This window comes from Melospiza melodia, chromosome 4 (assembly GCF_035770615.1).
Source record: "Melospiza melodia melodia isolate bMelMel2 chromosome 4, bMelMel2.pri, whole genome shotgun sequence".
NCBI classification, from domain to species: Eukaryota; Metazoa; Chordata; class Aves; order Passeriformes; family Passerellidae; genus Melospiza; species Melospiza melodia.
In genome coordinates, this window is record NC_086197.1 from 61,023,026 (window position 1) to 61,037,845 (window position 14,820).

Sequence of the window (14,820 nt, forward strand, 5' to 3'; positions counted from 1 at the left end):
TAGCTCTGAGCAGAATGTAGAAAGATGTGAAATCTATAGTATGAAAAAGCACACTTCAGTTGATTGCTTTAGATTTTAAATATTTCAGACTGACCCTATCAGATTTGTTTTCTTCCTTTGAAAAATGTTCAATGGTTCTTAAATTCCTCTGTCAACTTTTTTCTTTTGTTGTTATTGTTACAGCATTTATTGAGTCCAAAGTGTCTGTCCTGTTTTATTTAGTTGTACAAGCATGGTTTATCTTTCATTAAATTATGATTATTTGGAAAGTTACCTTTGCATAGAAATATCAACTAAAACCGAGATTCTTATTAACTCAAATGTTTGAACTGATAATACTCCCTGAAAGCTTTCTTTCCTTTAATTGCCTCCTGTGGAAAGAGTTTTTTTAAAAGATGAGCCTTTCAGTGCAGTGTGGTTTTTTTGTGCAGTCCCTCCTTACTGTGTCCAATGGCCTTGTCACCAGTGGGCCTCTGCAGGAGCCCAGACATGGATGGGGTGATGGGGACCAGGGAAGAGGTGGCACAGCCTTGCCTCTGGTCCCCACCTTCTGGCCAGACCTCACAGGGCAAAGCAGGCCTTGGTAGATGTCCTTGCTTCAACCCAGAGACCTGCCCCAAACATTGTGCTTTAAATTATGTTATGCAGTGAAACATGGAGCAACATCTACCAGGAAAAAGCTTGTGAAGCAACACAGATCAGAAAAAAGATCCTGGGGCTGCTCCTCCTTCCCACTGCAGTGAAGTGCTTGTACTCTGCTGGTGGTGAAACTCCTCACCTCTTGCAGAAGTGGCATTTGCAGAAGTCTCTTTGATGGAGCCAAATATCCCACCCACGTATTTTAGCTCTGGGAAGGGCTGGAGCAGAGTATGCTGGAGAATCCAGGTTCACACCTGCTACAGAGGCAGGTGGGACACTTTAGCACTACATTTTCATGTCATGGACTGAAAAATTTTGTTTTCAACAAATCAGTGGGAAAAATAAAACGCTACATCTTTCTAAGTTGACCCAAAATGCAATTGAGCTCAGTCAGCCCAAGTGCAGAGCTTTGGACAAGTTTTGCAGTATCCCTCACCTTTATCCCTGGCTGGGTGGTGAAAGCATATGTAAGGAGTCAGAAATAAAATGGTTTGAAGAAAAAGCTAAAGCAATACTACTTGATGTGAAACTCTTAAGGTGGTATAGTGTGAAGTCACTTTAAGTGCTTCTTTAATGATCTGTAAAAATACAAGCACAGCATACAAAGCTCATTTTAATAAATTATTTTCTTTTTGACTCTTCCTTGCTTTGAATGCATCAAGGTCTTCCACTCTGAGTAGTCAATCTGTTTTTTTTCTCATTACTTACTATATTTTTGTGTATTTTTAGTTGCTGCATTTCTCTTTTCAGGGTAATGCTGTATTATCACATTTCAGTCTCAGTTTCTAGATCTGTTTGCTACACATGGTCAACTAAATATAAGCTGCTTTATCCTTGGACATATTACATAAATTCAGTGGGTAGCAGTTATGTGCTGCTTTCCAGATAATACTGAGTTGCATTCACTTACATCTTGTGTGACTTTGATGACACCAACAGACAGAATATGCTGACAGGTGTTTCCAGCAGGAATTTGTATCAAGGATTTGTCTCTTGTCTTTCCCCAGATCACAGCCCAATTAAAATGTACTTAAATTTATGATAGGCCCTTGATCTTTCTTGGTATGGTGATTATAATTTCATTTAAGACAAATTTAATTTTTTTGGGCATCTGTGATAGATGTTTCTTTCAGATATCTGCCAGTCCTAAAATAGATGTTGCTCTGTGATCCGCCTCAGTATTATTCTGGTAGCTTGGGCTGCCTTCCCACAGCCTTGTTTGTCCTGTCAGACCCTCCACCCTCCTGAGGTATTCCCATGTTGGTGCTGAAGATGGATCTGTGCTATGTGATATGCCCATCTCTGGCCCATGCATTTTTTTGTAGAAAGGGCTGGATGGGGTTCCTTGGCATGATTTAGACAGCTGCTTGGAGCAGCTGATCATAATGGCATCTAGGTTTAGAATCTATTAATTTTCTTTTTGCAGATACTAATGTTAAAAACAAAAAACAAAAACCAAAAAACAACAACAACAAAAAACCAACAAAAATAATAATAATAAAAAAAAAACCACTAAAAAAGCCAACCAAAAACAAAGAGGGGAAAAGAAAAAGGAAAAGAAAAAAATAGCTCAGAGAACAGTATAACATTCCCCGTTGCAGAATATTGCTGAAGACCCAGGACTCAGAGGAGGAGCAGCAAGACTGTGAGAGACTAGGGGCAAAACTGTGGGGAAGGCTAGAGGAATGTGGGAGATAAAAGGTAATGATAGGATCAGATATGATGCAAACTTTACCTATTTATTTGTAAAAAAAAGAGTTTTCTTAGATATTATCAATAGGATTTAAGCTACAAATATGCCCACTCCTTTACTGTGTTCAGATAGATCAATAATGGTACCTAAAAGTATCTCTGATCTGTCTCAGTCATATGTCTGTAAAACTTACATCCTTTAGGTGCTTTCTCCTCTGCTGCCCATGTCCCTGTGCTCCTTTATGTTGGGTCTAGTTGGGCAGTGAGAGGAAACACCCCCAAAATACATAATTCAGTAAAAGGTTCAGGGCTTTTTGCCAGCTCCACAGGCTCAGCTGCTAGAGGGCTCACTGGAGTGTGGGTCCAAATTTTGTTGAATCCTTGGCCTGCAGGAATAGAATTTTTCCAGCTCCAGACCATCTGTTGAAACTTTTTCATGCGGCAGTAATGAAGTAATTATTAGGGCAGAGAAAGCATGCGTCTGTGGCCTGGGGAAAGGGATGGGGGTGCTTTGACTCCTGCACAAGCTCTGTTGAACACTAAATGTGAAGTACTCAGACACTTGGGAAACCAGAGGCAGGAGCCTTGTCTCTCTCTTGTAACTCAGAGTATCATTTTTGCTGGAGAAGCCACTTGGGGCCTTTGAGATGGACCTTCAGGTGTCCACAGGCACCAAAAGGAGCATCGCCCTGGTGTCCCTCCTGCCAGACAGGAGCACTACCCAGAGATTCACTCCTGGAGGCACACTCCTGCCTCCACCTTGGCTTTGTGACAGGCATAGACAAAGGTGAGTGCTCAAACTCATCATCTTGAGGCCAGCTCATCCTGTCAGCCCCAGGTAACACCTTCTCACAGAGAAGAAACTCAAATAATACAACTGAACATGTGTAGTGCAGGCACATCCCCACTCAGCCCATGGCATTTTCTGGTACTGTTTATAGGGTGCCTCAGTCTTTACACTGAGTTTAGTCTAAAGTCTGAGTGCATGAGTTCATGAGTTCATCTACTTCTAACAGCATCAGCTGATTTACTAAAAATGTTACTTCATTCCCTGGGCCCTCCTCACATTATCGGTGTTCTACCTGCCCAAATCAGGGCTTTTTTTGGACACAGAGGGAGTTTTGTTGATCTGAATCATAATACTTTTCTATAATACAGAGATGGTACCTGAAGATGCATGCAAAATCACTTTCTTAATTAGGGGCTTGGTTTTACAGATGCTACTAAAATTTTATTTTGTTAACCCTGACATCAGAAGTTGTATCACAATGTCATATGACCAGAAAAGACATTTTGATAAAGTGAATGCAGTCCAGATGATTAGTGAATGAGTATACCATCTGTCAAATCTTTATGAATTAATTAACCTCTAAGTACATTAAAGATAGATGGTGTCAGTCCATTTGTCATATAAATTGTTATTCTGACATAACTGAACTGGGGAGATAAACAGAAATGCTAGAATGGGCAGATGAATTTCTGTCTTTTTCACCCCCTTTTTCTCCAGTAATTAATTTATTAATAAGTGCAAAGCTATGCACTTATTTTTTAAAACTTTCTAATGTTACATCACTGCAAATTCTTCAAGACCAGTTTGATAATTAAAAGCCACTCTTTTCTTTTTTTTTTTCTTTTTAATCTTAATAGGAGAGTAACAAGAATGCATTAAGGAGTTGTAATGTGGGCAGAACTATATAACCCTAAAATTTATGCCTAGGCCTCATTTTTGGAAGCTATTTAACACTGTGGAACTTACCTCCCCTGTATGATATCCAGTCTGTTTTCTGTGGTTCATCACGACCTTCAGTGAGCACATTCCCAAAGCCAGGCTGCCACCCAGGCAGGAGGGGCCCTGGAGAGCACATGAGGCACCACGTGAGCCATTTGTCTGTGCTGCAATCTATACCTGAGCAGCCCAGGGCATGCTGCAGGCGGTCCCTGGGGCACATACAGTGCTCAGAGGCAGGTGGATCAGGAGAAGCATTGTGCTTACTTACTTATGTTCCCAAAATTAAATGCTGAACACATGCTGCTGTGAGTTTCAGAAACGTATTGACTGCCTAGCTCTGGTCAGTAAAGTGGCCCGAGTTCTAGCAGCTCTGTGAATGTGGAGTGACTGAGACAGTACCTTTCTATAATATATGGCTTGGCAGATTTAATTTAAGTGATTTAAGCTGAAATGATACTGCCTTCTTCATACTCGACGTAATATCCTTGAAACCAGCAGAAAAGTGAAGAAACCATAGAAATAGTGAGCTGTTCTCACTGTTTCCCTGTTGTAAATCTGGAGAGGGGAAGCCATGCAAATATTAATGGCACATCCACAGATAACATTGACTAGTGATGTTTCTGGCTTGACTATCCACTCCATGGAAGCTGCTGAATTTGGAGAGAAATTTTTTATTATTATTTCATAATTTCATACATTCTGAGCAAAAGATAGTTTACAGAATGTCCTTTGGTGTCCTATTATTTACTAGCGCTCTTTGCTTCCTAATTCCCCAATAAGATGTATGGAAAAACGGAAATTATTTATAAAAGGTATATTCTGGGACCTGTATGGAAAACCATCAGTATCATGTTGATTCAGGCTATAATAAGTAACATTTTTTGTCTCTAAGACCTCAAAGAGATCTCACTTCACTGAAGGCTTAGTCCGTCTGCACAGAATGCTGAATACACCACTGGGTGTCACCCTTGCTCTCCCCTGAAGCAAACAGAACAATAAACCACAAAGAACCATGAAGTTTTAAAGTCCTGAATACAATACAAGGTGGTAAACATCAGTTTATGACCAGAATATTGAGATATTGTAAGATAATTTATAAATGACATGTGAAATGGTCTGTCTCTAAAGGATTGTTTTACCTTTTACATGGAGAAATCGTGGAGGTTAAAACTAGTATTTATTGATTTACTTATAGTCTCTCCAAAAGCATCAAGGTAAAGTTGAAGCCTGTAGAACCTACCCTAACTCAAATTTTGCACTTCAACACAGGAAGTCACCACCTGCAGCTTTTGTATTTTATTAAATTTCTGCAGAGTTTGGTAGTTAAAACTGAGTTTCAGGAAAAGGAAGTGAGTGGTTTGTGAGGCGTTTCTAGGACAAACAGTATCTGGCCCATTCTTGCCAGTGCCACCAGATTCAAATACTGCCTGATAGCAGCTGTACAGATGTTCACAGTTGTTTCAGTAACATCTGTAGTAGCACCCTTCCAAATAATTTTTAATCTTGCCACTTCTCTTTACTTTCGCTCATAGCTGACTCCTGTTTTACAACTGTGAAGAAAAGTCCCCTAAGTGCCAGGAATATAAGATATATTCTCATTAGTGGTAACTCACTGCATCAGTTCTCTGAGGGAGCTGAAAGGAGGATACATAGGCCTTGTAAATTGACCTTGCTCTGTCTTAGATGAGCAGATGACAATGAACATGAGCTAAGAATTTGCCCTGAGAAGTTTAGATACTGTTTAGATACTGTTTAGATACTGTTGAAACTTTGCCTCCCTTAGACATCCTCAGACACTCCCAGCTGGCTGTAAATACCAGGAACACCTACTCCTCTCAGGTTCCTCAGGCCAACAAGAAGCAGGGAAGGCTCTCTGGGTGAGTTTTGCTCATACTCTTCACTTGTAAATCATCCTTGCGGAAAGCAAATGCAATTTGGTGACTCAGCATCAGCAAGACAGAAATTAAAGATCAGGGAAGAATGTTAGCTTCAGAAACAGAAACATTAATGTAATACTGCACTTATCCTTGCTTGTGTGACTCCATCCCAAGTGAAGAGCTAGTTATCAGTTGCTAGCACTAGTTGTTGAAGAATGTTATTTTTATGTAGTGATTTTAATGTAGTCTTTTACAAGGAATGCTGGGTTTGACTGGAGTAAAGTTCATTTTCTTCACATTGGCTAGTATGAGGCTGTGTTTTGGATTTGTGCTGAACCCAGTGTTGACAGTATAGAGAAGTTTTTGTTATTTATGCTCATTGCTTACTCAGAACCAAGGCCTTTCCTGCTGTTCATGTTGTCTTGCTGGCAAGGACGTTGTGAGTGCCTGGTGGGTTGGGAAGAGACACAGCCAGGACAGGTGACACCAACTGACCAAAGAGATATTCTGTACCACATGCCATCATGCTCAGCATATAGAGCTGGAAACAAGAAAGAGGAAGGGACAGGGGGACATTTATAGTGATGGTCTTTGTTCCCTATTAAACTGTCTTTATCTCAACTCATGGATTTTCTAACTCTTACCTTTCCTGTTGTCTCCTCGATCCTCCCGGTGGGAGAGTGAGTGAATGGCTGCTTGGGCTTGGTTTTTGGCTGGGCTTGAACCATGACACAAAGGGAAAAAAGCAGAAGTCACTTCAAATGGACACAATCTTGTGAAGATTGTTTATCAAAATTTAATTCTAGTGTCTCAGAAGAGACAAAATGATTCATCAGTTTTCAGGCAAGAAAAGAATACTTCATAAATTTGTCACTCAAAATCACATAAATATTGAGATAAAGAATTGTAAATAGCATTTTACCCTCTGATTTTTCAATAACAAGTGTACTGAGCAGTCCATACTGTAAGTATTCAGTAGTTCTTAAGACTAATATATGGTATATAACCAAGAGCTGGAAAACTCTCAAAAGTGAGGCAATCTAAAGTAACTAAACCAGGAGATGATAAGAAAAAAAAAGTCATGTATAAATTTGGAAGAAAAACTGAAATCTGTTGTGCTTCTTCTTGAGCTACATTAAAATAACAATGAGTCAATAAGAACTATGACACTTATTTTGGAAAAAAAAGAGAAGGAATCTAAGCTAAAGTTAAATGGGTCTATAAAGACTTATGGGAGAGCCCAAAACCAACAACAGAGTTAAAGGTTTAGACCATAAGGATTACAATTATCAGAAAGAAGCTATAGAACAATCATCTTTAGCTGAAATAGATCACTGGTAATGAAAAAATTGTAACCAAATTCTTTTAAGTTTTTCCTACATGTGTTCCATTACATATATTTTTTCTCAATAATGGGAAAAAAGCTATCAATCTTACAATCTTAAAAGTGCTATTTGCTGTCATAATGTTTCCTAAATCTCAATATAATTCTTGGGTTTTCAGGATACTGGCTACTTGTATTATTGTTTGTACTCTTCAATTCTTTCTCTGCCCACTAGATGGTACTGCCAGCTTTAATTACACCATCCAAGGCTGAATTACGTGGTGTGTTTGTTTCATCGTTTCATCCCAAATCACAGCATCAAGGACTACATTGTATTTTTCAGCTGTGTAAATTTGCTTTAACTCCACTGGTCACATAATGTCCTTATCTGATGGACTATCTCTGAGTAGTGAAATAGATGTTGGTACCACACCTTAAAATCAAGCAGAATATTTCGGCCACATAGAAGTATTTGTAAGCAGGTCCTATGGTTATTTACCTCATATAGTCACAATTAAAGTATTTTTAACCTTTTCGGCTTGAACCAACTTCTTCCTCAAAATGTTCTCTCACCTCTAAACCCCAAAATGCACAGATACCTTAATTTTCTTACAGAAAAGAAACATTCTTACAGAAAACAAACCATTCAATCAGTGATTCTGACCTTGATTTTCATGAGTAAGGATTTCATAGGCATTTGTTTCATGCAGGAGTCATACATGTGCAGTGCAGCAATTCTTTAAAATCAGTCTGTAGAACAGAATAGAAATAAAATAAATAGAAATAAAACCCAAATTCATAATCACTGAAATGTTGCCTGCAGATTTAGAAGATAAATGAGAACATTCTATTTGTAATTTGCATTCATTACACATTTCAGTATAACCATGCCATTTTGTAGCCAAAAATTTTGAGTTATCTAAATTAATTATGAATATCTGATCAAGTTTAATTTATAAACTCAAAAAAAGTTTAAAAAAAATTGATTTCTCTACTAGTCTCAAATATCACCTGTTTTACTGGCCATCCCCATGCCCATGCATGACATAACCTTATCTTAGATGATTCACTTCAGCAAACAGCTCATTTACTTGAGGCCCTTTTTTCCTTTCCCCTCTTCTGGACTCCACACAGAGCAATCAATTTCTTGTGGTTTCTTTAATTTTTGCCGTTTTGCCATGGAGTAACTGCTGCATTTGGTCTGGAATTGCGTAAAGGAGGCTGTGCCTTGTGTACAGAAACTGAAGCAAATTGTGTGGCATAAGCAAAGTTTAATATTCTTTCAATCAAAGGAGAAAACATGATCCTTCAGTTGAAAAGTAAATTCAGAATGCTATTCTGTGAAATATAAGAGCACTTGAATCCAGGCAATATATTTTTTAATTCCATTTCTGATTCTTAGAGTGTATTAAATCACTCAGATAAAGATGAGAATCATCTTTTAAGATGTAGCAAACAAAATGTTTATAACAGCCAAAAATAATTGCCTTTTTCAGATATTTTAAACTTGAACATAGATCAAAATTTTCTGTGTTTAAATTGTTACACAGAGTACTTGATTTTTGTACTGATTGTGTTTTACTTGTGTTCTGTAAAGTGATTTATTAGTAGAAAGCAGTAGGAGAAAAAAGAAACCATTCAAAACAAAATTTTCTATCTGATCAGTGATTCTGACCTTAATTTTTATGAGTAAGGATTTCATAGGCACTTGCTTCACACAGGAGTCTTCCATGTGCAGTGCAGCAATTCTTTAAAGTCAGTCTGTAGAACAGAATAGAAATAAAATAAATAGAAATAAACCCCAAATTCATAATCACTGAAATGTTGCCTGCAGATTTAGAAGAGAAATGAGCAAAGTAAGATGAAGTAAGAAATATTTAAATTTGGTGGAAATTTGTGCATGACTCTATTGCCTGGATATGCTATCCAAAAAGCAGAAAAAATAACAGTTCATTCCTGGGAAGTTCCTTCTTATGCTGGAGAGACTTCAAGACCACCCTAAAAATATGTACACGTTGTTCATTAATTTTCCATCTGCCTGTACCGGGTATGTTCAGTTCATTATGTGCCATTGATATAAAGAAGATTTCACATTCTTTGTCGGAGTTGGATTAGTTGATGTATTTTAATGACATCTTCACATTTCCAAGGGTCTTGTGATTGATGCAGTAACGCTGAAAGCTGAAATGGCTCCAGACACTGGCTGTGGTTCTGTGCACCTGTGGTGTGCTGGAATTGACAGGATCAAGGCATTGGCAGGGAAACCAGGGGGATCTCCATCCAAGGAGACACCAGCACCAGCTCCCTCTCTTCTCTTTACAACCTGCTGCATGAGCCAAGGCACAGTGGAACTCGTTGCTTGCTTGATGACTTTACCTTAAAGCACACAGAACATTATGTGCTGCTCAAGGCACCTCTACCTAGGCACTGTCACTGTTAAAAGAGGACTCTACTTGCATTAATGTTTTTACAGCAATTATTCTGGGAGAAGTTGTTGTGGACTGAGATAGTCTCCTTGAACAAAAGCATATAGAAGGAATATGAGAAAAAAGACCTTGTAAATGTATTTGCCAGACCAAAAAAAAAAAAAAAGGCAGCATAATCTTTATTACACTTATTTGACAAATTTTCTGAAGTTTCTATCCTATGGATTTAGGTTGTTGGTACTACAGCAGGCATGATCCAAGGTCATAAATTGACAGTTGGCAAAGGCTAAACAACAACAAAAATGAAATTATTTGGTAGGCTTTTTTAGGTGCCATTTGTACTGGTGAGTTGGTGGGAAAAAAGAGAAAGAGAAGACTTTGTCACAGTGGCTCTTCAGATTATTCATAATGATTCATACCTGAATTCAGTGCCTGGAGGGAAGCTTCAGGATGCCAGTACAAAAATTATGCCAAAAAAGTAAATATAGCTCTGTAAGACATCCAAAAATCTTCTCCTGTGGAAAAAAGGAGATGAAAATAAAATAAATGAAGAAAAAATTAAATGTGAATCCATGAGATCAAGCAAAAAGCCGGAAGGGATGACAGAATGAAATAGCTTCATGGTCATTCATCACTACTCAAGGACATGCTTAATAGACTTTGACAGGGACTTTGGTGAAATCAGAACTTCTTGATTTAGTTATTAAAAATGAAAGCCAAAACTTGCAAACCAAATAATTAGAAATTGTGAAATTGCTGTCTTTATCTCAAACTAAATTTCTCAATATTTGGGCCAAAGCTTGGATCTGGTTTTTATTCCATGTCTAATAGGTGCAAGAGAGATGACTGAATGTGTCAGCAGTGCTGAGGTCTGATAACAAAATAAGTCATGTTATGGCCAACATAATTTATTTTTTGTCATAGATCAAAAACTTCTCTGCTTGAAGCAGAATATTTTTTTTTAATTTAAATAGTTCTGCCAGTGTGTGATTCCTCCTACATGTTTTCACATTCAATAAACCAGTTGATTTTGTAAGCTGCTATTGTTAACAGATGAGTTTCTGTGTATGTGTTCATTAGTCGTCCTGGAGTTTGTGTTGTGTTCATGATGTGATTTTGGGATTTTTGAGGAATAATTGTTTGTTATTTTACCTGGTTGGTTTGGTTTATTTTTCCTTTTTTCATCTTGATTTATGGAAGGAAGTTTAGTGCAAGAGTATTGCTTTCTAGGATCATCATAGCAGGTATATCTGGTAGTTTGCCTCATAAATAAAGAAGCTTCAAACATATATTCTCAATAGTGAGGCTACTGTTTTAATTGGTAGCAAAGTCTAGTAGATAGAATTGATTTCCATTTTTAGCTCCAGATAACTCTTAAGCCACAGAAGTTCATTGTGTTAGGTCCTGGTTTTTTTTTGTTTATTATGAGTGCATACTTTAAGAATAAGGGCACTCCAAGAAGGAAAGCCCTATCTCTTTGAAACTCTGGCATGCTGCTGAGCAACATTTAACAGAGTGATTTTTACTGTCAGGAAGCTTAATGAGCTACCTTCTTGGGAAGAAACTGAGTTAATCTTCTATTGTTGGAAAGCTAAAAAGGAGAAAAATAAAATCTTTCATCCTCTATTCTGTGGTTGGCAAAGTATTGATGGACACTGGGCAAATGTAACAAGTTTGAACACCAGACAGTTTCTTTATCTGGCAGATAAAACCAAAACCAAACTGTATTTTAAATTTTTAAATACCATATTTTGAACTGTTTTTAGATTTTACTTCTTTGCACTCAAGGAATGTGGGGAAATGTGCTCCACTACTCTCACATATGCACACTCACACATTTCTTTATAATATTTGTGTTTCTATGTTGTATGAAAGACCAGGTGTCCACAAGGCACAGCATACACAAAAAAACAAAAAAAACAAAAAACAAAAAAAAAAAAAAAAAAAAAAAAAAAAAAAAACAAACCAAAAAAAAACCAAAAACCAAAAAATTTCTAGTCAAGGAAAACATATAAACAGATCTGTAGAAGAGAAATAAGAAGACTTTAAGATTTTACCTGTTAATGTGATATATGATGGCCTCAGCACACAGCAAGTCAAGCAGAGGTAATAGGCTTTTAGGAGGAAGGGAAAGGGAAATTATTTCATTTATGTATGATTACTGGAAGATTTTCCCAAGGATAAGGATCAGATCAGGGAAACTGAAAATGCTTGCTTTAAAATTTATGACTGACTGACAGCAATGGAAAGTTATCACATCCAATGCAATTAATATGATGGATAACATGGAGAGAAAGCACTAAGACCTTCAAGAATGAAGAGGAGTTGCATGAATAATTTCACTGGAATGGTAATATGAACTTGTGTCAATCTCTTTATCTCACATGGCACTCACTTTTTGTCAGCTTAACAGAACAGTGAGTGCCTTCAGTTGCAGCTTGGAGACTCCTGGTTTATGACTCACCTGTCACAGTTCTGCAGGGGTCCTAGGGATAATCCTTTTCTTCATAAACGTGCCAGAAATATTCCTGGGCGTCCACAATGTAGCCTTTTCTATAAAAGAAAGAAACAAGACTTCCAGTCCCCATGAATCTTGAGGCCAGTCTGCCCTACAAATGCCAGCACAGGCATGTTTAAGAATATACTTCGGCACAATTTATGCCACCAGTCACCTTCCCATTCTCTAATTTTCAAGGACTTTCCATATGGGAAATTGCTGACTTTCTACCTCCCAGGAGACTCACATGTTGACATCCTTGCCCTGCCCAACACTCCCATCATACCCTGTTGCATACAAATGTGCAGGTCCCAGAAGAGAAATAGATAAAATAATCTTGAGATTTTAGATACATTTCTGTATTTTTTCATATTAGCACTGAGTCATCCTGTTGGTTTTTTTTTCCCTCCATCAAGACAGTGACTTCTTCATGCTTGAGAAAAATTAGTCGTATTCACTGGTGTAACTTCTAAAATTATTTTACATTTGGAACTGGAAGCAAAATCAGTCCTGTGTCCAGCTGTCTGGTTCAGAGCCCATGGCCAGCATACACTTTCCATGCAAGGCTGCGTGACATAGCTCTTCTATCCAAAGCTGCCTCTGCCCATCATCAAACATCATTGCAGCCAAAACCACAAGGAGGAGAGAGCGAGCTGACACTGACAACCAGGGGCTCTTTGCATGCTCTATTTGCACAGATGTGCATGATTGCACAACTCTTTGGCTCAAAAAAAGGGAGAGTGAGTAAGGAGTGGAGTATAGGTGGTCTGCTGCTCAAATGTCCCTATGTAGTTGCATTGGAGTGTCTCTGTCTTTCTGTCAGCAGTACATTTCTCCTTAGCTGCCTCTTGAGGAGGGCTAAACCCTGAGAAAATTTCATGAGATCTATAATTTGGATGCAAACTTTAGTCTAATGGGAGAGAATAGGTGCAGTGATAAAGCATTCAGAGCTGGAAAAAACAGCTGTGGCAAGAAGGCCACATAACACACCATTTGCAATGCAGAAAGCAGACACAGAATGATATAGGAGGGGTTGCCATGGACTATATTTATTTTAATTTTCCTGAGTGACCCACAAGGATGATGTAGTCAGTGCTGAGTGGAAAGTGAGCAAACAGAGGCCAAGAATCTATTCTCTGAGGACTGATCAGTGGGGGAGCTGGGTCTGAGTGCTGATGACTTCAGCTAGAAAATCTCACTAAGGTTTTGGAGTCTCTAGGCTGGCAGACTTGGATTTATATCCCAGGTCTTAAATCCTTTCTGTGTAATCTGAGACTATTCATGATGTGCAAAAGCAGCAGGCTTGCATCTGTCAGAGAGATCCCTTCTGAAGGCCAGAGTGAAGTCTGTGTGTTGTAACTAAATGGTAAGGCGTGATTTTACTGTGAGCCTTAAGCACATCCTGAAAACAAGGTAAAAAAATAGAATAAGAAACTAAGGGAATTTTGGAGCTAGCATGAGGAGTGAATGAATCAGTTATGAACTCTGCAGGTGGACTGCAATATGCTGACCTTCAAGTTTAATAAATTTAAACTTATTGCATGGAGAATCATGAAAGAGTGAATTGAGCACAAAGTCATTGGGGAGGGTAACTTGTCCTGTTTGACAATCTGAGATTGAAGTTTGAAAGCTTCAGCTGTTTGGAGGGCGTTGGCATCAGTACAGTCAAAACTAGGCTGGAAAAATTTACAATATAGGGAGCCAGAATTGTCTATACACAAGCAATTTATGTTGTAGGGTGTCAATGAAGACAACAACACAGCAAACTGAAACCTTAACAGCGTCTGAAGATTATTTTTTTCCAGAACTTTTATGTAGCACAGAGTCTGGAGGAGGCAGGATCAAAGATTATAGGAAATGTGAGAGTCTGAGAAGAAGGAAAGGGTGAAGTTGTCAGCAGCAGAGAAGAAATGTAAAAGGAGGGAGGATTTGTAACTGAGGGAGAGGTTCAAATAAGATGAGCAACAGAATGCCCAAAAACAATGCATCTGCACAGCAGCCTTAGAAATCAGAGGTGTGGAAGGGGATGAACAACATGGGGTTTGTTAGCATTCCATTCCTTGGGGAAATAGCCTTGAAAGATAAAAAAAAACATTGATGAAAATGGAACTTCTTACTGTGACTGTGGCAAAGTTCATAAAAAGAAATGTGGGAAGAGTATTGCCCCTTACCTCAGAGAAAAATAATCTTTATGCTTCTTCAAACTGTGGTATAATCTAAAGAAGGTGCATAGCTTTAAAGTTCCCTCAAGTAATAGGAAAGGCATGTCCTTTTTGGAAACTTGGAATTCTTTCCCAACTCAGGAAATCTTGCAGCACTCTCCAGTTACAGCTCAGTATTATCTCACTGGCAGAGGAGGTGGAAACTCTGCCACAGCTTTTGAACAATAAGCTTTGCTTTTCACTGTCTCTATTGGCACTTGGATCAAGTCTGGGAACATGGGCATAATTTCCCTAGCTGATAAATGGGCTGCAAAATTACTTTTACTCAATGCTCCAGTGCATTGGAGTAGGACGTTTGCTGGCTGCCAGGTCCATCTTTGGCTTGCTTTCACAGAGAAGCAGCATCGCAAATGTTGGTACCTCAGCTGTGTTTCCAGAGAGTAAGACAACAGAAGTTGTGAGGTGGGAATGGGA